At 42.8% G+C, this 18,869-nt stretch overlaps 1 pseudogene; it reads right to left on the reverse strand.

Annotated features, from left to right (window-relative positions):
- Window positions 1–98: 98 nt before the first annotated feature.
- Window positions 99–18,297, reverse strand: LOC126633823 (bidirectional sugar transporter SWEET5-like; annotated as a pseudogene).
- Between the last annotated feature and the right edge of the window lie 572 nt (window positions 18,298–18,869).

The following is an 18,869-nucleotide window of genomic DNA, read 5'->3' on the forward strand; positions in this document are numbered from 1 at the left end:
CGTATAAATATATGAGTAATGCTACACTTATTATATTTTTCATATCACATTTGTACCACTTCTTTAATAGATTTATGTCTCACCAACTCATGTGGTTCTCATCTCTATTAAAAATGTGGTACAAATGTAGTATAAAAATATGATAAGAGTAGCATTTTTGTACATACATAAACTGAAAAAGGTTGTAAACAATCGTCTATTCATAAATTTTTTTGTTTTTTTGTTTTGGCCAAACTGCCCCATTTCCTGCGGAAAATGTACGTATGAAGTGTTCAAATTGAATGTGATTACATGACTGAAGATTTTTATATTACAAGGCACTTTATTTTGTATATCTCCCTCTAAAACATTAGAGATTTGAACATCAGCTTTTGGCTTTTCATCATCCTCATCCCAATTAGTGGTCTTGTAGTAGGTTGCATACAAGATGAGCTGCACCCACGCCGGAAAGCGATACCAAAGCATTTGGAAACTACCAAATTATTCAGAAAAAAAAGGTTAATTAATCACAAGAAATCAAAATTAAAAGTATTTTTTTAGTTCTTTGAGGATAAATTGAAAACTTCTTGTTTACAATTTTAATTAATTACCAGAATATATGGATCCAGTTTAAGGAATACTGCATAGATGGACCAGACAATTCGATTGCAGAAGTTGGCGAGCGAAAGCAAAAACGGCATGTACTTGACGCTCTTTGTCTTGATCACCATTTTCTGTCAACCAAATAATTAAAGTAATGAAATCTTTTTCATCATCCAAACATTGTCCAAACACTCAAAACCTGGAATAATTTATGAAAATGAGTGATTCTTACGTACCATGACTGTCAAGGGTGAGGCATACATAATGATGTTGAAGACAATACATAAGATCCCAATTATCATACAGCGGATTTGAGGGAGCTTAAAGAAGTGTAGAGTAACGAAAACCACAATGACAAAGAAGGCAGCTTCAACTAGAAGAGCAATGATAATGTTTCGCTGAAAGAAAAGAAGACAGATAAATTAATAAGATGCGGACGTTAAGTAAATTTGTAGACATCGAATTTTCAGTGAAATAAATGTTGACCAATAGTTACAATTTCAATGCTCACGTGTCATATAAATTTTACACGTAGCGTGTGACTAAATGAAAAATCAAAATAAATCAGAAAAGTCATCAAGCAGGACACGTGTCAACACTTGGCAGAAACGTTTTATTTCATCTGAATATTATATTCAAAATTAGGCCTTGAAAAATTCTATAAATAGAAGCCAATTTCATTCATTTAGGGGGACCAATTGATATCACACTAAAACCTTGAAGCTTTGAAACTCTAAAGCTCTCAAGCAAATTCCGAAGGATCGAGAAAACTCTCTTCGTTCTTCGCCAAATCCACCTTCAAGCCCAAGCCCCAACGGCCCCTTGAAGAAAGTGTTCATTGTTCATCAACTGTTCATCCTCAAGGATCAAGCCCTAACGGCCCCTTTGGATCGACAACATCAACAAATCCGTTCATCAACTGTTCATCAAGCTTAAGCCCCGACGACCCCTTGAAGAACTTCCACCAATTCAAGATCAAGCCCCGACGGCCCTTGAAGAAAGTGTTCATCATTCATCATCCGTTCATCCTAAGATCAATCCCCAACGGCCCTTTGGATCAACAACGTCGACAAATCTACACATCCAACCGTCCTTCAAGATCAAGCCCAAAAGCCCTTGAAGAACTTCCACCAATTCAAGATCAAGCCCCGACGGCCCTTGAAGAAAGTGTTCATCATTCATCATCCGTTCATCCTAAGATCAAGCCCCAATGACCCTTTGGATCAACAACGTCGACAAATCCACACATCCAACCATCCTTCAAGATCAAGCCCAAAAGCCCTTGAAGATCCGTTCATCACTGTTCTTCAAGATCAAGCCCAAAAGGCCTTGAAGATCCGTTCATCACTGTTCTTCAAGATCAAGCCCAAAAGGCCTTGAAGATCTGTTCATCACTGTTTTTCAAGATCAAGCCCAAAAGCCCCTTGAAGATCCGACCGTCATTCAAGATCAAGCCTCAACGGCCCTTGAAGAATCTTTCAACCGTTCATCCAAGATCAAGCCTCAACGACCCTTGGATCAATCGCACGTCCACAAATACACACCTTAAGGAGATCGAATCAGATGATCAAATTTGAGAAGAGATTGTAACCCTTAAATCATTTGTACAAATATTATTTTGTACACGTTGTTCTTGTCTCGTTTGTTTCAGGAAAATTTCGTGTTTACAAATTTGGCACGCCCAGTGAGACCATCTCTACCTCTCATCTCTTTCTCCGTTCAAGAAATTCAAGCACACTTCCAAAATCAATAGCATTAAGGAAGGCTCAAACTGTTCCCGCAACCGACGCAAAGAACAAGAGCGTCCTCGTCGTAAGTGGTGTCACTTTGGGCATCACGACTCGAAGCAAGGCAAGAGCTACTTCTGCCGTCTCTTTCACCTCTGCATCAACTCCGCCAAGGGAATAAGAGCACCCAAGGCACGAGCCTGTGATCACCTTAGCCTCATTAAGGGCACCAAGGGGGGAAAATCTAAGGAAATACTCCGAATCCATGCTCTCCGATGTCGATTCAAGCGGCAGTTCAGCCATGCAAGTCATGACTACTAGAACAACTTCGATTGATGAGCAGCTGGCTCAAATGAATGAAGCAATCACAAGGCTAACCCGAACTGTGGAAGAAAAAGACTTGCAAATTGCAGCACTAGTCAACCGATTGGAGGCGCAGGACGACGAGAAACCCGACCCAGAGGATGATCCACTAAAGAGAGGAGCTGGCGAAGAAGAGGAGCCTCCGGTGAAGAAAATCGATGTGAAGCCGGAGCCAGACCAATGAGCAGCACTCATGGGCTCATGGGATCTCTTTCTATCCAGCAGCTGCAAGAGATGATCACCAACACCATCAAGATACAGTACGAAGGGAGCTCACATGCCTCCACGTTGTACTCGAAGCCTTACTTCAGGAAGATCGACGCCTTAAGGATGCTGAGGGGTTATCAACCGCTGAAGTTTATGCAATTTGATGGAAAGGGAAACCTGAAGCAACATGTCGCACATTTCGTTGAAACCTGCAACAATGCAGGGACGGAGGGAGATTACCTCGCCAAGCAGTTTGTGCGCTCATTAAAAGGAAACGCCTTTGAGTGGTACACGGACTTGGAGCCCGAGTCCATCAACAACTGGGAACAGTTGGAAAGGGAATTCCTCAACCGCTTCTACAGTACCCGTCGTACTGTGAGCATGCTAGAGCTGACGAGCATGAAGCAATGGAAGGAAGAACCAGTCATGGACTACATCAACTGCTGGCGTAATCTAAGCCTCGACTGTAAGGACAGGCTCTCCGAGATTTCTTCAATCGAGATGTGCATCCAAGGCATGCAATGAGGTTTACAATACATCCTTCAAGGTATCAAACCACAGACTTTTAAAGAATTAGCCACCCGTGCCCACGACATGGAGCTGAGCATCGCCCACTATGGAAAGAATGAGCCAATCACCGATTTCAAAAGGGATAAGGTGTTTACTTCAAGAGCAGACAATCATGGGAAAAAGCCTACCAAGGAAGCTTTTACCACCAATACCACCCCTATCAAGACCTCGTCCGCACCCGTCAAAATCTCCTCCAATAACAAAGCAAAGGAGATAAAAAGAAGTGAGCCTTCCCACACCCAAGATAGGTACAAAAACACCTTGAGGGAACTAGAGCAGAAGGTATACCTTTTTCCGGACTCCGACATGGACACAATGCTGGACGACCTGCTGGAGAAGAAGGTGATTGAGTTACCTGAATGCAAATGCCTCGAAAAGATGAATCACGTTAACGATCCCAAGTACTGCAAGTACCATCGTATCGTGGGTCATTATGTGGGCAAGTGTTTCATCCTAAAAGAACTCATCATGAAGTTGGCACAGCAAAGGCAGATTAAGCTTGACCTAGAAGACAGAGCTGTAACGCACACCACTACGATCGTGTTCGGATCATTTGATCCTTTGCCTCTTCAAGAAATGCCCGACCATTCCTATCAATGCACAAGCTACATGGCACATTCTGCACAACCATCATTGGGAGAAAACGACCAGGATGCACCTATCGATAATGAATAAGGGTGGACATTGGTGACCTATAAGAAGACGAGGAAGCCAAGACCACAAGCTATAAGGCCAAAGGGGAAGCAAGCGAGAAAGCATCGCCGCCGCAACAATAGGAAGCTTAAAAGAAACATAAGAGCTGCTAAGCCAACATATGTTGGGGAACTTATGGAGCAAGAGCCACGTATTCCCTTCTCCTTGCACGAATACTTCCCGGAGGACTTCTTCCAACAGTGCACTATCACTGCATGTCACATGGTTGAAGTAGAAATGGAAGAACCCTTAAAAGGCAAAGCTGTCACCACTGAGGGGGAAAAGACTCTTACAACTGAAGAAGGTCTGCCAACACACTTTAGCATCAAGGGAGCGCTCCGATTGCCAAAAAAGATGCGAAGAGCACTGGCAACGGTCTTGGCAAGTTCCGACGACCATGAAGTGCAAAAAAGCAAGAACGAAGGCTTGAAGCTTCGGCCACATGAATGTGCCACATGCTGTGCCGCCGAGGACGCAATCCACTTCATCGACGAAGACTTGTTGCTAGGATCCAAGCCTCACAATCGACCTTTCTTCGTCTCTAGGTACGTAAAGGAGCACAAAGTCAGCCGCATGCTTGTGGATGGCGGATTAGCCATAAATATCATGCCAAAGTCAACAATGACCACAATCGACATCAAGGTGGATGAACTATCCCTAAGCCGTCTACTAATCCAAGGTTTTAACCAAGGAGGACAAAGAGCGATGGGCATGATCCGAGTGGAGATGACCATTGGTGAACTCAAGTCAAGCACAATATTCCACGTGATTAATGCAAGAACTTCCTACGGTTTGCTCTTAGGAAGGCTTTGGATCCATGCGAATGGTGTAGTACCGTCCACCCTTTACTAATGCTTAAAATTTTATCGAGAATGAGTGAAGGTGATCTATGGCGACACCAAACCATTCACCGAAGCTGAATCATATTTCGCAGACGCCAAGTTCTACATGGATGAAGACATGGTGCCCGAAACTCTTTCAAAAGAGATCAAATCCATGGGCAAAGCAACACCTAAAAAGCAGGAGTGGCAAGCCGTGCCCAAGAAGCAAGAAAAAGAAGCTATGCCATCTTCAAGCAAAAACAACGATGAGCTTGCTAAACCTGCAACAACCAGAGGGAGTAAGATGCCCTCAAATGGACCAAACATACCCATTTTTCGATACATCTCGACGTCGAGAAGAAAGAATGGTCAATCCCCGTTTGAAACTGCAGCAAGCAAAGCCGATGCACAGCGGCACATGGATAATGTAAAGTTGCTCAAAACGAATGCAGTTTTATCTTTGACACAGCTAGGCGACACTAAGGTTGCAAGACCATCACAAGGTTTCATAAAAAACCTGCCAAAGGGGGTAGAACCAAGCTTTCTCTCAACTAAAAGGACCGAAGAAGGTTTTGATCCAAACGCATACAAACTCATGTCGAAAGCTGGGTACAACTTCACCTCCTCTGCAAATTTGGGAACGAAGGATTTGAACACCGTCAAAGACAACGAACGTGATCTCACTAAAACTCAGAAGAAGTTGGAGGAGCAAGGTTACGGGGTTAACAACAACAAAGCTGGACTTGGCTTCACACCAAATGCACCGGTGAAGATATTCAGCAAGGCAAAAAATGCTAGCGCTCAACACATCAGCGTGAGCGTTATACAAGATAAAGAGGAGCCTCAACCTGCCCCCCCAAACATCAGTATTCGATAGAATGAATCGTTCAAGGCCCAGAGTTTCAAAACCTAAACTCATTGGCGATCAAAATAGAACTTCCGTCTTCAAAAGGCTTAACACGTCAGCATCTCGAAGCTCTGTTTTCAAAAGGTTGTCGAAACCTAAGAAGTAAAGTAATACGACTAGCTTTCCTCCACGACAGTCAGTTATGGAAAGACTTGAAGAAGCCAAAGAGCCTTCCAGAAGGAGAAAGACAACACCAGAAATAGAAAAGATCGATTGTCTGGCAGAAAAGGATGACGTTCGAAGTTTCATTCCTTCAAGAATGAAGCGCCAAGCAATTTTGGAGGTTAACACAGTTGGATCATTAAAAGTGAAAAGGCGCACCATCATCCACACTGGACAATCTTCATGCCAACAAGCTCGAGAGGTCAACACCGAAGAAGAGGCCCAAGACGTCTTCCACATCACAATCCAAGAAGGTGAAGAAGATGAAATCTTCGAGGAAGATGTCATTGCAGCGCCGTCACAACTCGAAGATGGGGGGCAAGCCATAGTTGACGATCTCAAAGAACTCAACTTAGGCACAAGTGAGGAACCAAAGCCTATCTTCGTGAGTGCATTACTAAGTGCAGACGAGATAGAGAAGTATTACCAGATGCTATTAGAGTACAATGACGTTTTTGCTTGGACCTACAAGGAAATGCCCGGCCTCGACCCTATCATTGCTGTGCATCATCTTGCAGTCAAGCCTAGAACGCGACCAATAAAGCAAACTCAAATATGCTATCGATTTAAGCTCATCCCACAAATCGAGGCCGAGATTGACAAGTTGATCGAAGCAGGCTTCATTCGAGAGGTGCAATACCCCAAGTGGATCTCCAACATCGTCATAGTCCTTAAGAAATCTGGACAAATACGTGTTTGCATAGACTTCCGAGACCTCAATGGTGCTTGCCCAAAGGATGACTTCCCCTTGCCAATCATTGAAATCATGGTGGACGCGACCACTGGCAATGAAGCACTATCATTCATGGACGACTCTTCTGGATACAATCAAATTCGTATGGCTTTTGAAGATGAGAAACTAACAGCCTTCTGCACTTCAAAAGGTATCTACTGCTACAAGGTGATGTCCTTTGGTCTGAAGAATGCTGGACCTACATATCAACGCGCAATGCAGAAGATCTTCAATGACATGCTACATAAGAACGTAGAATGCTATGTAGACGATGTGGTGGTCAAGACAAAGAAAAGATCAGATCACTTGAAGGATTTGCGAGTAGTGTTCGAAAGGTTGTGAAAATACAACCTCAAGATGAACCCGTTAAAGTGTGCATTTGGCGTCACATCTGGAAAGTTCCTTGGCTTCATTATCAAGCATCGTGGCATTGAAGTGGACCAATCAAAGATCAAGGCCATTCAAAGCATGCCCGAGTCAAGAAACTTGCACGAGTTGAAAAGTCTACAAGGACGGCTAGCCTTCATCAGACGCTTCATCTCCAACCTTGCAGGGCGTTGTCAACCGTTTAGTCGACTCATGAAGAAAGATGTTCCGTTCGTATGGGACAAAGCATGCAACAATGCTTTTGAAAGCATAAAGAAGTATTTATCAAGTCCACCTGTCCTGGGAGCACCTATACCAGGGAAACCGCTCATATTGTACATCGCTACTCAGGAAAGTTTAGTTGGAGCACTCTTGGCACAGGAAAACGAATCCCAGAAAGAATGAGCGCTTTACTACCTCAGTCGAACGCTCACCGGCGCTGAGTTGAACTACTCCCTAATAGAAAAAATATGCCTTGCCTTGATGTTTGCCATCCAGAAGCTCAGACATTACATGCATGCTTACACCATCCACTTGGTTGCTAAAGTTGACCCGGTCAAATACGTCATGTCCAAGCCAGTTTTGACAGGGCGACTAGCTGAATGGGCATTGCTTCTCAATCAATATGAGATCATCTACGTCCCAGCTAAAGCCGTCAAGGGACAAGCGCTAGCAGACTTCCTTGCCGACCATCCAATCCTAGCCGATTGGAAAATCTCAGATGATTTACCTGACGAGGAGGTGTTCTACATCGACATATTCCCGACATGGACGATGTTCTTCGACGGATCTGCACGAGCAGACGGAGCGGGGGCATGAGTAGTATTCATGTCGCCACAAAGGCAAATATTACCTTATTCATTCCAACTAAGCGAATTATGCTCCAACAACGTCGTTGAGTACCAAGCACTGATCATCGGGCTCCAATTGGCGATCAACATGGAAATCACAGCCCTTGAGATATATGGCGACTCCAAGCTCATAATCAATCAACTCTTGACTGAATATGAGGTGAGGAAAGATGATCTCGTCCCATACTTCCAATTGGCAACGCAATTGCTACAAAGGTTTGAGGCCGTAACACTAGAACACGTGCCAAGAAAAGATAATCAAATGGCAGACGCTCTCGCCAACCTAGCCTCGAGCATGACATTAGGAGAAGACAAAGCTGCAAACGTGCCAGTTTGCCAAAGATAGGTAATCCCGCTTGTCACTGAAATGGTACTAAGTGATACAAACGTTATTTCAATACTTTCGGTCAACGTTGAAGAATGAAGACAGCCTCTGATTAACTACTTAGAGCATGGAATACTTCCAGATGATCCAAAACACCGCTCTGAAGTACGTCGACGAGCACATCGCTTCCTCTATTACAAAGGGACACTCTACTGGTGATCTTTTGAAGGAGTACTTCTGAGATGCCTAGGCGAGAAAGAAGCCAATCAAGCCATGGAAGAAGCACACTCAGGAATATGTAGGGTGCATCAGTCCGGACTGAAGCTTCATTTCCATCTCAAAAGAATGGGTTACTACTGACCAAGCATGGTAAATGACTGCCTAGAACACGCCAAAAGATGCCAAGCCTGCCAATTTCACGCCAACTTCATACATCAACCGCCCGAACAATTACACCTCATAGCTGTTTCATGGCCATTCGATGCATGGGGATTGGACGTCGTAAGACCAATTGCGCCAAAATCATCTGTAGGAGAAGCTTACATCCTAGCTGCAACAGATTACTTCTCCAAGTGGGCTGAAGCCATACCCTTGAAGGAAGTCAAGAAGGAAAATGTCGTCCGTTTCATTAAGGAACATATCATCCACTGATATGGTGTGCCTCGCTACATTGTCACTGACAACGGAAAACAGTTCTCCAACCGACTTATAGACGAGCTCTGCGAGAAATACAAGTTCAAGTAGCACAAATCCTCCATGTATCATGCTTCGGCCAATGGTCTCGCAAAAGCATTCAACAAGACATTGTGCAACCCTTGAAGAAGGTAATCGGCAGAACAAAGAAAGACTGGCATGAAAGAATAGGCGAAGCACTTTGGGCATACAGGACGACATATAGAACACCTACCCAAGTTACACCTTATTCTCTCCTATATGGCGTGGAAGCTGTTCTACCGCTCGAAAGTCAAATCCCCTCGTTAATGATGACTATACAAGAAGGCTTGACTGACGAAGAGAATGCAAAGTTGGGCTTTCAAGAGCTGGAAGCGTTGGATGAGAAAAGACTCGAAGCCCAGCAACACTTGGAGTGTTATCAAGCACGACTCTCCAAGGCATTCAACAAGAAAGTTCTCCCTCGTACTTTTCAAATAGGAGATCTCGTCCTTTCATTGCGTAGGCCTATCATCACAACTCACAAGACAAAGAGCAAGTTCACGTCAAAATGGGATGGACCATACGTAATACAAGAAGTCTACACCAATGGTGCCTACTTAATCATGGCGGAAGACGGCTTGAAGATTGGCCCTATTAATGGCAGATTCTTGAAGCGCTACTACCCCTAAAAGGTGACAACTCCTGCTCTTTGTTCACACGAGCCTAAACTGCATGAACCAAAGCTCATGGCCCGCAAGAGCATAAATTGTGTACGACAAAATCATCATCAAAATCATCATCAAAATCACCATAAAAAAAAAATAATCGCTCATTCGATCTACGTCATGACTTGATCCCTCCTCAACCGAGGGTACGTAGGCAACTTGAAACTTCAAAACTTCAAGTACAGTCACATCATCAACACTTTGAAGAAAGCGAAGAAGGTAGCTACAAGACAGTCATTCCAAGCGGCGGCAAGAGGCACATCAACGTCACCACTAAGGAAAGCCGTGATCAAAAGGCATTACACAACGAAGTCTCGCTGTAGGCTCTTGCACAGCTCCACACGACAGCGCACCACCGAGGGAAAAAGACTGTGAACAAATGGCATTACACAATGAAACCACGTTGCAGTCTCTTGCACAAGCACTACAACGTCTCTGAAAGCTTCGTGAGGTCCTGGTATCATGCTCTGTCTTCTCAAAATTAAAGATTCCTTTCATCACATCAAAATAAAAAAATAAACGTTTTATTAAAGAAAGTCAATTTTATTACAAAAGAAAAAAAAATGAATACATATGTTATTATGTATTTATAAAAAATAAATTTAAAAAAAAAAAATGAAAGAAGAAGAAAACAGGGCCCAAGCCTTTCTCCATTTCACAACCATTTGATCCCATGCCCAATAGGCCCATGAAGAGGCCCAAGTCTCTCCCTCTCACAGTTTTTTTTCCCTCTCTTCTTTGGACCTGCCGCATCTCAACCCTAACAGAACCACCTCCCGTGTTACGACACCAGCTCCCTAGTCGTCCTCGGCATCGGCCTCAATACCAAGCCTGATCTTACCATCGAGACTTGGGCTAACCAGAAAGCCCTCGAACAACTCTAGATTGAGCAGGTCGGCCTCTCTGTTACCAGGTCGAGCGAATCTGACTGAAATGCGATATGGATATTTCGAGACGGAGGGGGCACGGAAGTCAAGCGCCAGCTTAGGGTTTTCATTCTCCTTCACCGGCTTCACTGCCCCGTTGAGGATATCGCCACCCTCTTCTCCCTCTTCACCTCCATCATGTACCTACTCGGCTTCTTCGACATTGACTTTATCTAGTCCTTCACCTCACCTAGCCTACCTCCGTCGCCTTGCTCGGATTAGGCACGAAGCTCCTCAACGCCTCATTTTCTGCTCTACAAGTAGCGGTCGTGGTCCCTGGACGATGAGGCGTGGAACCACCGTAAGAGAATCAACGACAGATCAAACCTCCTTCACCACTAAAAAATTCAACTTGATTGTTGGGACTCTTCCCCCAAACACTGGCTTCTCATTTAAACTGGACCAATCATCATCTTCATCACCATGGTGTTGGCTTGGCTTCTGTGCATCAGTGCTCTTGGCTTGTATAATATAATCCAATGGAACCGGTTTCTATATTGAGCGATGTTGTTCGAATGATAACTCAATTACGTGGGAAAGCCCAACAACTAAAGAAGTCAAGTGCAAAAAGGTAGGAAATGATATGCCAGGAGGCATAGCGGGCGCTGATAAAGTTCTTGCAGATCAAAGTTATTGATAAACTGAAGAATAATGGCATGCATTTCCCTCTGTGGCAAAAAGCTGAGTATATGAGCGCCTGGTGCTTCTCTGTTGGCAACCCTTCACTTCGAATAGGTTCAGACAAGCTGACTACGATGCAAGCTGCGTCCCAGCTCTAGCGATTTCCTCCGCGTGTGGCGCATTTCGGGGGATAAGGACGACTCAGCCTCCTCTCTGCCTTCTCCATTATTGCCTCTATCAAGTTCCAGCTGCTCTTTCCATCCCTTGCTAGGTATCGCTGCTGCCTTCGTCTCCTCGCTGCTCGATATGCTTGAAGTCGGGGAGGCAGCATCAAAAACATCAGCACCACCAACAATCTCATATGTGACAAGCTGGGTGCCTCGACGCCAGCCTTAAGCCTCACTCCTCGCCGTGCGTTCTTTCGGTTCCAAAACCTCGTCCCCGTCAACGCCGTCACTTCTGAAGATTCTGACGGTGATGGTGCCACCAAAGGCTCTGTCTCTTTCACTGCAGCTGCAACTTCACTTGACGATAAAAAAGATGCGACTTTGGGAGTTGGATACTGTCTTCCTTCGCCATGGCTGCTGCCTAAAAGTAGCTATCATTCTCAGCATCCACCAACTTCAGTGACCGCCGTCAAACGACTAGCCGGTCATGAAGCCTCAACTGTAGCTCTCCATCTGTGGCAAACAGCAATGGCGAAGAACTTCAATAACCGTCGTCAAACGACTAGCCGGTCATGAAGCCTCCATGCTGCCCCCCTCGACTTCGTCTTTCCTTGCAAGTTCTTCATCCCATCACCAGAATTTATATAAAAAAAATATATAATAACAAAAAGATAGTGGATGAAAGTGGCAGGCACCATTAAAAAAAAATATATATATATTTATATAATAAGAAAAAGGAGGATAATGGTGCCACACCATTCTGAAAGCAAAATGGTGGTGGTCACCACTGAAAGCAAAGAAAGGAAGGAAGAAAATAATAATAATAATAATAAAAGTTTTGGAGTGGGGGGCAACACCATGATAAAAGAAAAAAAAAATATATATATATATATATGTAATAAAAAAGGATGAGGGTGGACGAAACCATGAAAAAAAAAAAAAAAGAAGAAAGAAAGTCCTTTGGTGCTTCTGGCACCATGTGAAAGAAAAGAAAAGAAAGAAAAAATATATATAAAGAGTGATGGTGCATCTGGCACCACGTGAAAAGAAAAAAGGGAATGGTGGATCAGCACCATGTGAAAGAAAAGAAAAGAAGAAAAAAAAATACACTGAATGAAATAAAAGCTCGTTTATTGATTTCTCTGGAAAATTACAGAGGGAACATATACATGAGCGAATAAAAAAAAATAAATAAAAAAAAGAAAAAAAAAAGAAAAAGAAAGGAGCCTTCACGAAGGTTGCTCGTGTGAAGCCTCACCACTCGGCGAAGCTCCAGGAAAAAAAGGCGCCAGAGGTTGATTATTCAGAGCCTCAGTACTAGGCAGAACCCCAGGAGGAGGAGACACTGAAGGTTGATCATTTGGAGCTTCATTACACGGTACAACCCCAGAAGACGAAGGCAAATATTGTTGGAACAAACCCACAAACCTCTAATGATCAAGTAAAATCTGACCATCAGATTCCTGCATCTGGTCAATTTTCCTCTTCATGTTTGTAGCATAGTTATGTGCGAGCCTATGCAACTGTTTATTCTCATGTTTGAGCCCTCTAAGCTCCTGTTTAAGACTCATCACTTCAGCTGCCAATGATTCAATTTGACGGGTTCGAGCAAATAGACGTTGGGCCATATTAGACATAGAACCTGCACACTGCACACTGAGAGCCAGAGAATCCTTAACAGCTAACTCATCAGACCGTTTGGAAAGTAGTCTGTTATCTTTGGGAGTGACAAGGTTCCGGGCCACCACCGCAGCGGTCATATCATTCTTCATCACCGAATCCCTAACGGTAAGAGGACCAATAGGGGATATGAAGGATGGACGCCATATGTTGTTTGGAGAAGGCGGGACTGCCTATTCACCAATGTTCAAGTCAAAACGATGGTCGAAAGGGCCATACAGTTTCAAAGGTGTTGAAGAAAGAAGAGGTCGGACAAATCAAGATCTTAGAAGTGCAAGAAAGGAGTTTCTGCAAGCGAAAATTCAAGTGTGCTTTGAAACGAACTGCGTGCCTCTATAAAAATTAGCACTCGACGGGATTTCAGAGATCGAAGAGGCGAGCTCAAAATTCGAAGAGGCCAATTCAAAAATCGAAGAGGTGCTAGCTTTCTTAAAAGCTGGGCTTGCTCATAAACCACGGGCCAATCTTCATTTCTAGATTTGTCCGCACCTGTCACATGCAACCTCTGCACTCGACGGAGCTCAAAACTCGAAGAGGCAAGCTCAGAAATCGGAAAGGCATCTGCTTTTCCAGACGTGTCAGCATCTGTCACATGCACACTCAGCTTTGCAGAAATCACGAGCAGTTTGTCGAAGCGTCGATCCCAGATATCGAAAAGGTGCCAATCTTTTCCAGATATGTCAGCATCTGTCACATGCACACTTAGCTTGGCGAAAATTACGGACAATTTGTCGAAGATTTCTGATGAACAAAAAAGCACGTGAAGCCATACTGATCAATCACTCAATGGTTGCCGACACGAGTGAAAGAATAGTACCTCTACAGGTATTAAAGAACTTCCTATAACTGTCCACCTTCACCCTCCATAGCAAGGCAGACATACTCAACGTTTCCTCATCTCTAAGAATGCATTTCCAACAAACCCTCTCGAGTCACTCAGTGTTCCTTATTCCTTGGGGTACCTCTACAAACAAATGAAACCAAAGCAAAAGTATCTCATATCACCAGGGTAGAAAGCAAGAGTATCTCATATCATGCGTTCCACCTGTCCTTTCCTTTGTCTTTGTTCTTACCTGCAAAGACAAGGATAAAGAAAGCAATATGCCGGAACCTCCACTCAAACTCGGGTAAGGAATCGACTACCTGGAACCTTTGCCTGGTTGCTTACCTGGCATTGCTTTCGAGTACTCGTCTTCAGCTGCTGATGTACTTTTGAAGAAGATGCCACATTTGCCTGGAGAACAGATAAGGCAAGTGAAAATGATACCTTGCAGCATGTGGAGACAACATGCAGAAGGAACAAGCAGAGAAGAATGCGGCCTCCACAGTCAACTCAACAGAAGGAGTCTGAGTTGAGAAACTCAAGAAGCTGCCACATCTACCTAGAGAACAAATAAGGAAATGCGGCATGCATAATCAACTTAGCAGAAGGAGTTTGAGTTGAAGAATTAGAGAGAAGAAGGGGTCTGAGTTGAATCCAAGAGCTCGAGAAGCTTCAACAACATATTGACGGCACCATCGCCGAAGAACAAAGCCTCGCTGTGCAACGTTGTCAAATCGCCACCACTTCTTCGAAAGTAAGAGTATTTCATATCATGATTTCTCCTTGTCATTTTCTTTGTCCTTGTTCTTACCTACGGGACAAGGAGAAAGAAAGCAATCAGCCAACACTTGGTATTAATCTTCCGATCTGGAACCGACTGCTTGGAACTCTTCCCTGATTACCTACCTAACACTGCTCTCGAGTACTCATCTTCCACTGCTGCTGTACTTCCAAAGAAGCTACCACATCTGCATGGAGAACAGATAAGGCAAGTGAAAATGATACCTTGCAGCATGTGGAGACAACGTGTAGAAGAAACAAGCAGAGAAGAATGCAGCCTGTACAGTCAACTCAGCATAAAGAGTCTAAGCTGAGGAACTCGAGAAGATGCCACATTCTGCCAGAAGAAAAGATAAGGTAAGGGAAAATGATACATTGAAGCATGTGGAGACAAGCCCAACAAAACACGTGCCAATTCAGCCGCTACTTCTTCAAAATCAAAAATATCTCATATCATCAAGGTTGCAATCACTATGGGTGGATGACTCACTTTGACCCTCAAATTCTTGGGTCGACTCACTAGGAGTTGTGGGTTATACGTGCCGATTCACCACTCTTGAATCAAATCCTTAAAGATTAAGTCACCAACTGGAAGAAAAGCCCATCAATCTTGAAGATCATACCGTTGACCAAACTGCTCAGGTGTGAATTAGAAAGATTGAACAAAGCAACAAGTCGTCACCTTCACCTCGTGCCTGCTTGCCATGTGTTTGAGTCAACCTTCAAGAATCAAGCCTCAACGGCCCTTGAAGAAGCTTCCAGCCAAATTCAAAATCAAGCCTCGACGACCCTTGAGGAAATCACAAGTCCGATTCAAGATAAAGTGTCTACCACCCTTGAATCAAACCCAGTTCAAGATCAAAGCTATGGAAAGTCAACAAGCGCAACAAAATACGCGCCAATTCATCCATTACCAAAGCCAAAGATCATCTACTACATGAAGCTCCTTGTGGTCCAATTTCAACCTTCAAGATCAAGCCTCGACAGCCCTTGAAGAAATTTTTAGCCCAATTCAAGATCAAGCCTCAACGGCCCTTGGATCGACATCTACATTAAGGGACTTTAAAACGCATCTCCTACACGCGACAAGCACATGTATACGACGCGCCTTGAAGTGGGGGCATTTGTAAACATCGAAATTTCGGTGAAATAAATGTTGACCAATAGTTACAATTTCAATGCTCACGTGTCATATAAATTTTACACGTAGCGTGTGACTAAATGAAAAATCAAAATAAATTAGAAAAGTCATCAAGCAGGACACGTGTCAACACCTGGCAGAAACGATTTATTTCATCTGAATATTATATTCAAAATTAGGCCTTGGAAAATTCTATAAATAGAAGCCAATTTCATTCATTTAGGGGGACCAATTGATATCACACTAAAACCTTGAAGCTTTGAAACTCTAAAGCTCTCAAACAAATTCCGAAGGATCGAGAAAACTCTCTTCGTTCTTCGCCAAATCCACCTTCAAGCCCAAGCCCCAACGGCCCGTTGAAGAAAGTGTTCATCGTTCATCAACTGTTCATCCTCAAGGATCAAGCCCTAACGGCCCCTTTGGATCGACAACATCAACAAAATCCGTTCATCAACTGTTTATCAAGCTCAAGCCCCGACGGCCCCTTGAAGAACTTCCACCAATTCAAGATCAAGCCCAGACGGCCCTTGAAGAAAGTGTTCATCATTCATCATCCGTTCATCCTAAGATCAAGCCCCAACGACCCTTTGGATCAACAACGTCGACAAATCCACACATCCGACCGTCCTTCAAGATCAAGCCCAAAAGCCCTTGAAGATCCGTTCATCACTGTTCTTCAAGATTAATCCCAAAAGCACTTGAAGAACTTCCACCAATTCAAGATCAAGCCCCGACGGCCCTTGAAGAAAGTGTTCATCATTCATCATCCGTTCATCCTAAGATCAAGCCCCAACGACCCTTTGGATCAACAACGTCGACAAATCCACACATCCAACCGTCCTTCAAGATCAAGCCCAAAAGCCTTTGAAGATCCGTTCATCACTGTTCTTCCTTGAAGATCTGTTCATCACTGTTCTTCAAGATCAAGCCCAAAAGCTCCTTGAAGATCCGTTCATCACCGTCATTCAAGATCAAGCCTCAACGGCCCTTGAAGAAACTTTCAACCGTTCATCCAAGATCAAGCCTCGACGGCCCTTGGATCAATCGCACATCCACAAATACACACCTTACGGAGATCGAATCAGAGGATCAAGTTTGAGAAGAGATTGTAACCCTTAAATCATTAGTACAAATATTATTTTGTACACATTGTTCTTGTCTCGTTTGTTTCAGGAAAATTTCGTGTTTACAAAATTAATTCGTAAATCAAATTTGGCGACTTTGACATTATTATTTTATGGTGTTACTTATCCGTCTTCTCCCAGGAGAGTATGCTAAGAAGATAGCAATATAGATTAATTCGATGACCAAACCAGTGCCATTGATTTTGAGGACAAGAAGGCTGTCTGGATGGACGTTTGGGCAGCCATAGAAGGACCGCAAAGCACTATTAAGCAAAGTTGCTATGCAAGGATCCGGCTTGAATTCACCAACTGATTTTTGCTTGATGATTTTCACAAATGTTGGGCTGCAATATTTCCATTCATCATTAATTTAGGGTAAAGAAACGAATTCATCATTTAACACAATTATATTTATAATTAAGTACGTGGACATATGAGAGAGAGAGAGAGAGAGAGAGAGAGAGAGAGAGAGAGATTTACACTGGCGAGATAAATAATCCAAAAGAGATGATATTTCCTGAGCAGGAAGGAACAAGAGAAACTGTAGGCTAGCTAGATGTATATCTCGTTAACCATTCGAATAGCTCGTATTTATGTATGTTTTTGAAGTTGCAAAACTTGTTAGTTTGCCCCATATGCATAACTAGAGAGAGGACGATAAGAGGACATGTTCGAATTTGAATTGGAAATCTTTCTCATGTGACAGGAAGTGAAATCCACATATAAAAATTCCTCTATTGTGAGGGATTGTTGCATGAAGTGATGTCACATACGATAGTCCCTTCAGAAGACTTTATCCTCCATGCACATGCATTCCGAGTACTTTTTTTTTTTTTTTTGAAATTTGATGATGACTAATAGTGTATTAATTTGCAAAAAAAAAGGAATTTTAACGAAAAACTCATGTTACTGTTCACTTTAACGAAAAATTATATTTTTACACTAAAAAGTCAATTACGGTACTATTCATTTTACCCTTTATTTTGTCTTATTGTTAAAACTCAAAGTTTTCAAACCATTTTTGTTAGTTTTCTTTAGAAAAAAAAAAGGGAACTTTAACGAAAAACTCTCGGTACTGTTCACTTTAACGAAAAACCACATTTTTACACTAAAAAGTCAATTATGGTACTATTCACTTTACCCTTTATTTTGTCCTTATCATTAAAACTCAAAATTTTCAAGTCATTTTCATTAGTTTTCCTAAAAAAAAAAGCAAGAAAACCAGATGCTAGAAAGCTAGAATTAATGAAAATATGGGGACAATAAAATAAAACAAAATAGAAAGTAAGCCCAAATGCCAATTAGAATTACTGATCAATAATGCCAACAATAGCTCTGATCAGGGCGGTTCACCATTTTTGTGGACAAAAGGTAGACGATGAGAGAAAAAATTAACCCCAATGGTGACATGCTTGATGATGATTAATTTGAGAATTTTAGGTTTATTTAAAGGGGTCAGTCTACCAAAATGTAGTTTTTTTTTTTTTTGTTTTTTTTGTTTTTGTTTTTCTGTACAGCTTTTCGTTTCGAAACTAATGTGACAGAAATACGCTGTGTAAGTGACATGCCTCAAACAGTATACGTCCATAGTTGAAGGTTTGCTCAGTTTTTTCTGTTTCCTTTACTTCTACTGTATTTTAACTTGATTTCTGTTTCTATTAACCAAAAAATGTTTAAACTGGTGACGAGTAACGTCTTCTGGAACTTTTCTTCAAAGAGAAAAATGGTTGTACGTGACGACGCGCAGACTGCCCAGCAGAAAAATGGTTTATTTTTATTTTTTATTTTTATAGTTTTTGGTCAATGAAATTTCATTCCAAGGGCAAAGCAGATACACCAAGGAAGTTCACTCCCGAAAGGAAGGAGAAGCCGAAGCAACTATTCTCCAGCACAAATGTGAGGTTACAATAAGACCAATATA

This window comes from Malus sylvestris, chromosome 9 (genome assembly GCF_916048215.2).
Source record: "Malus sylvestris chromosome 9, drMalSylv7.2, whole genome shotgun sequence".
NCBI lineage: Eukaryota > Viridiplantae > Streptophyta > Magnoliopsida > Rosales > Rosaceae > Malus > Malus sylvestris.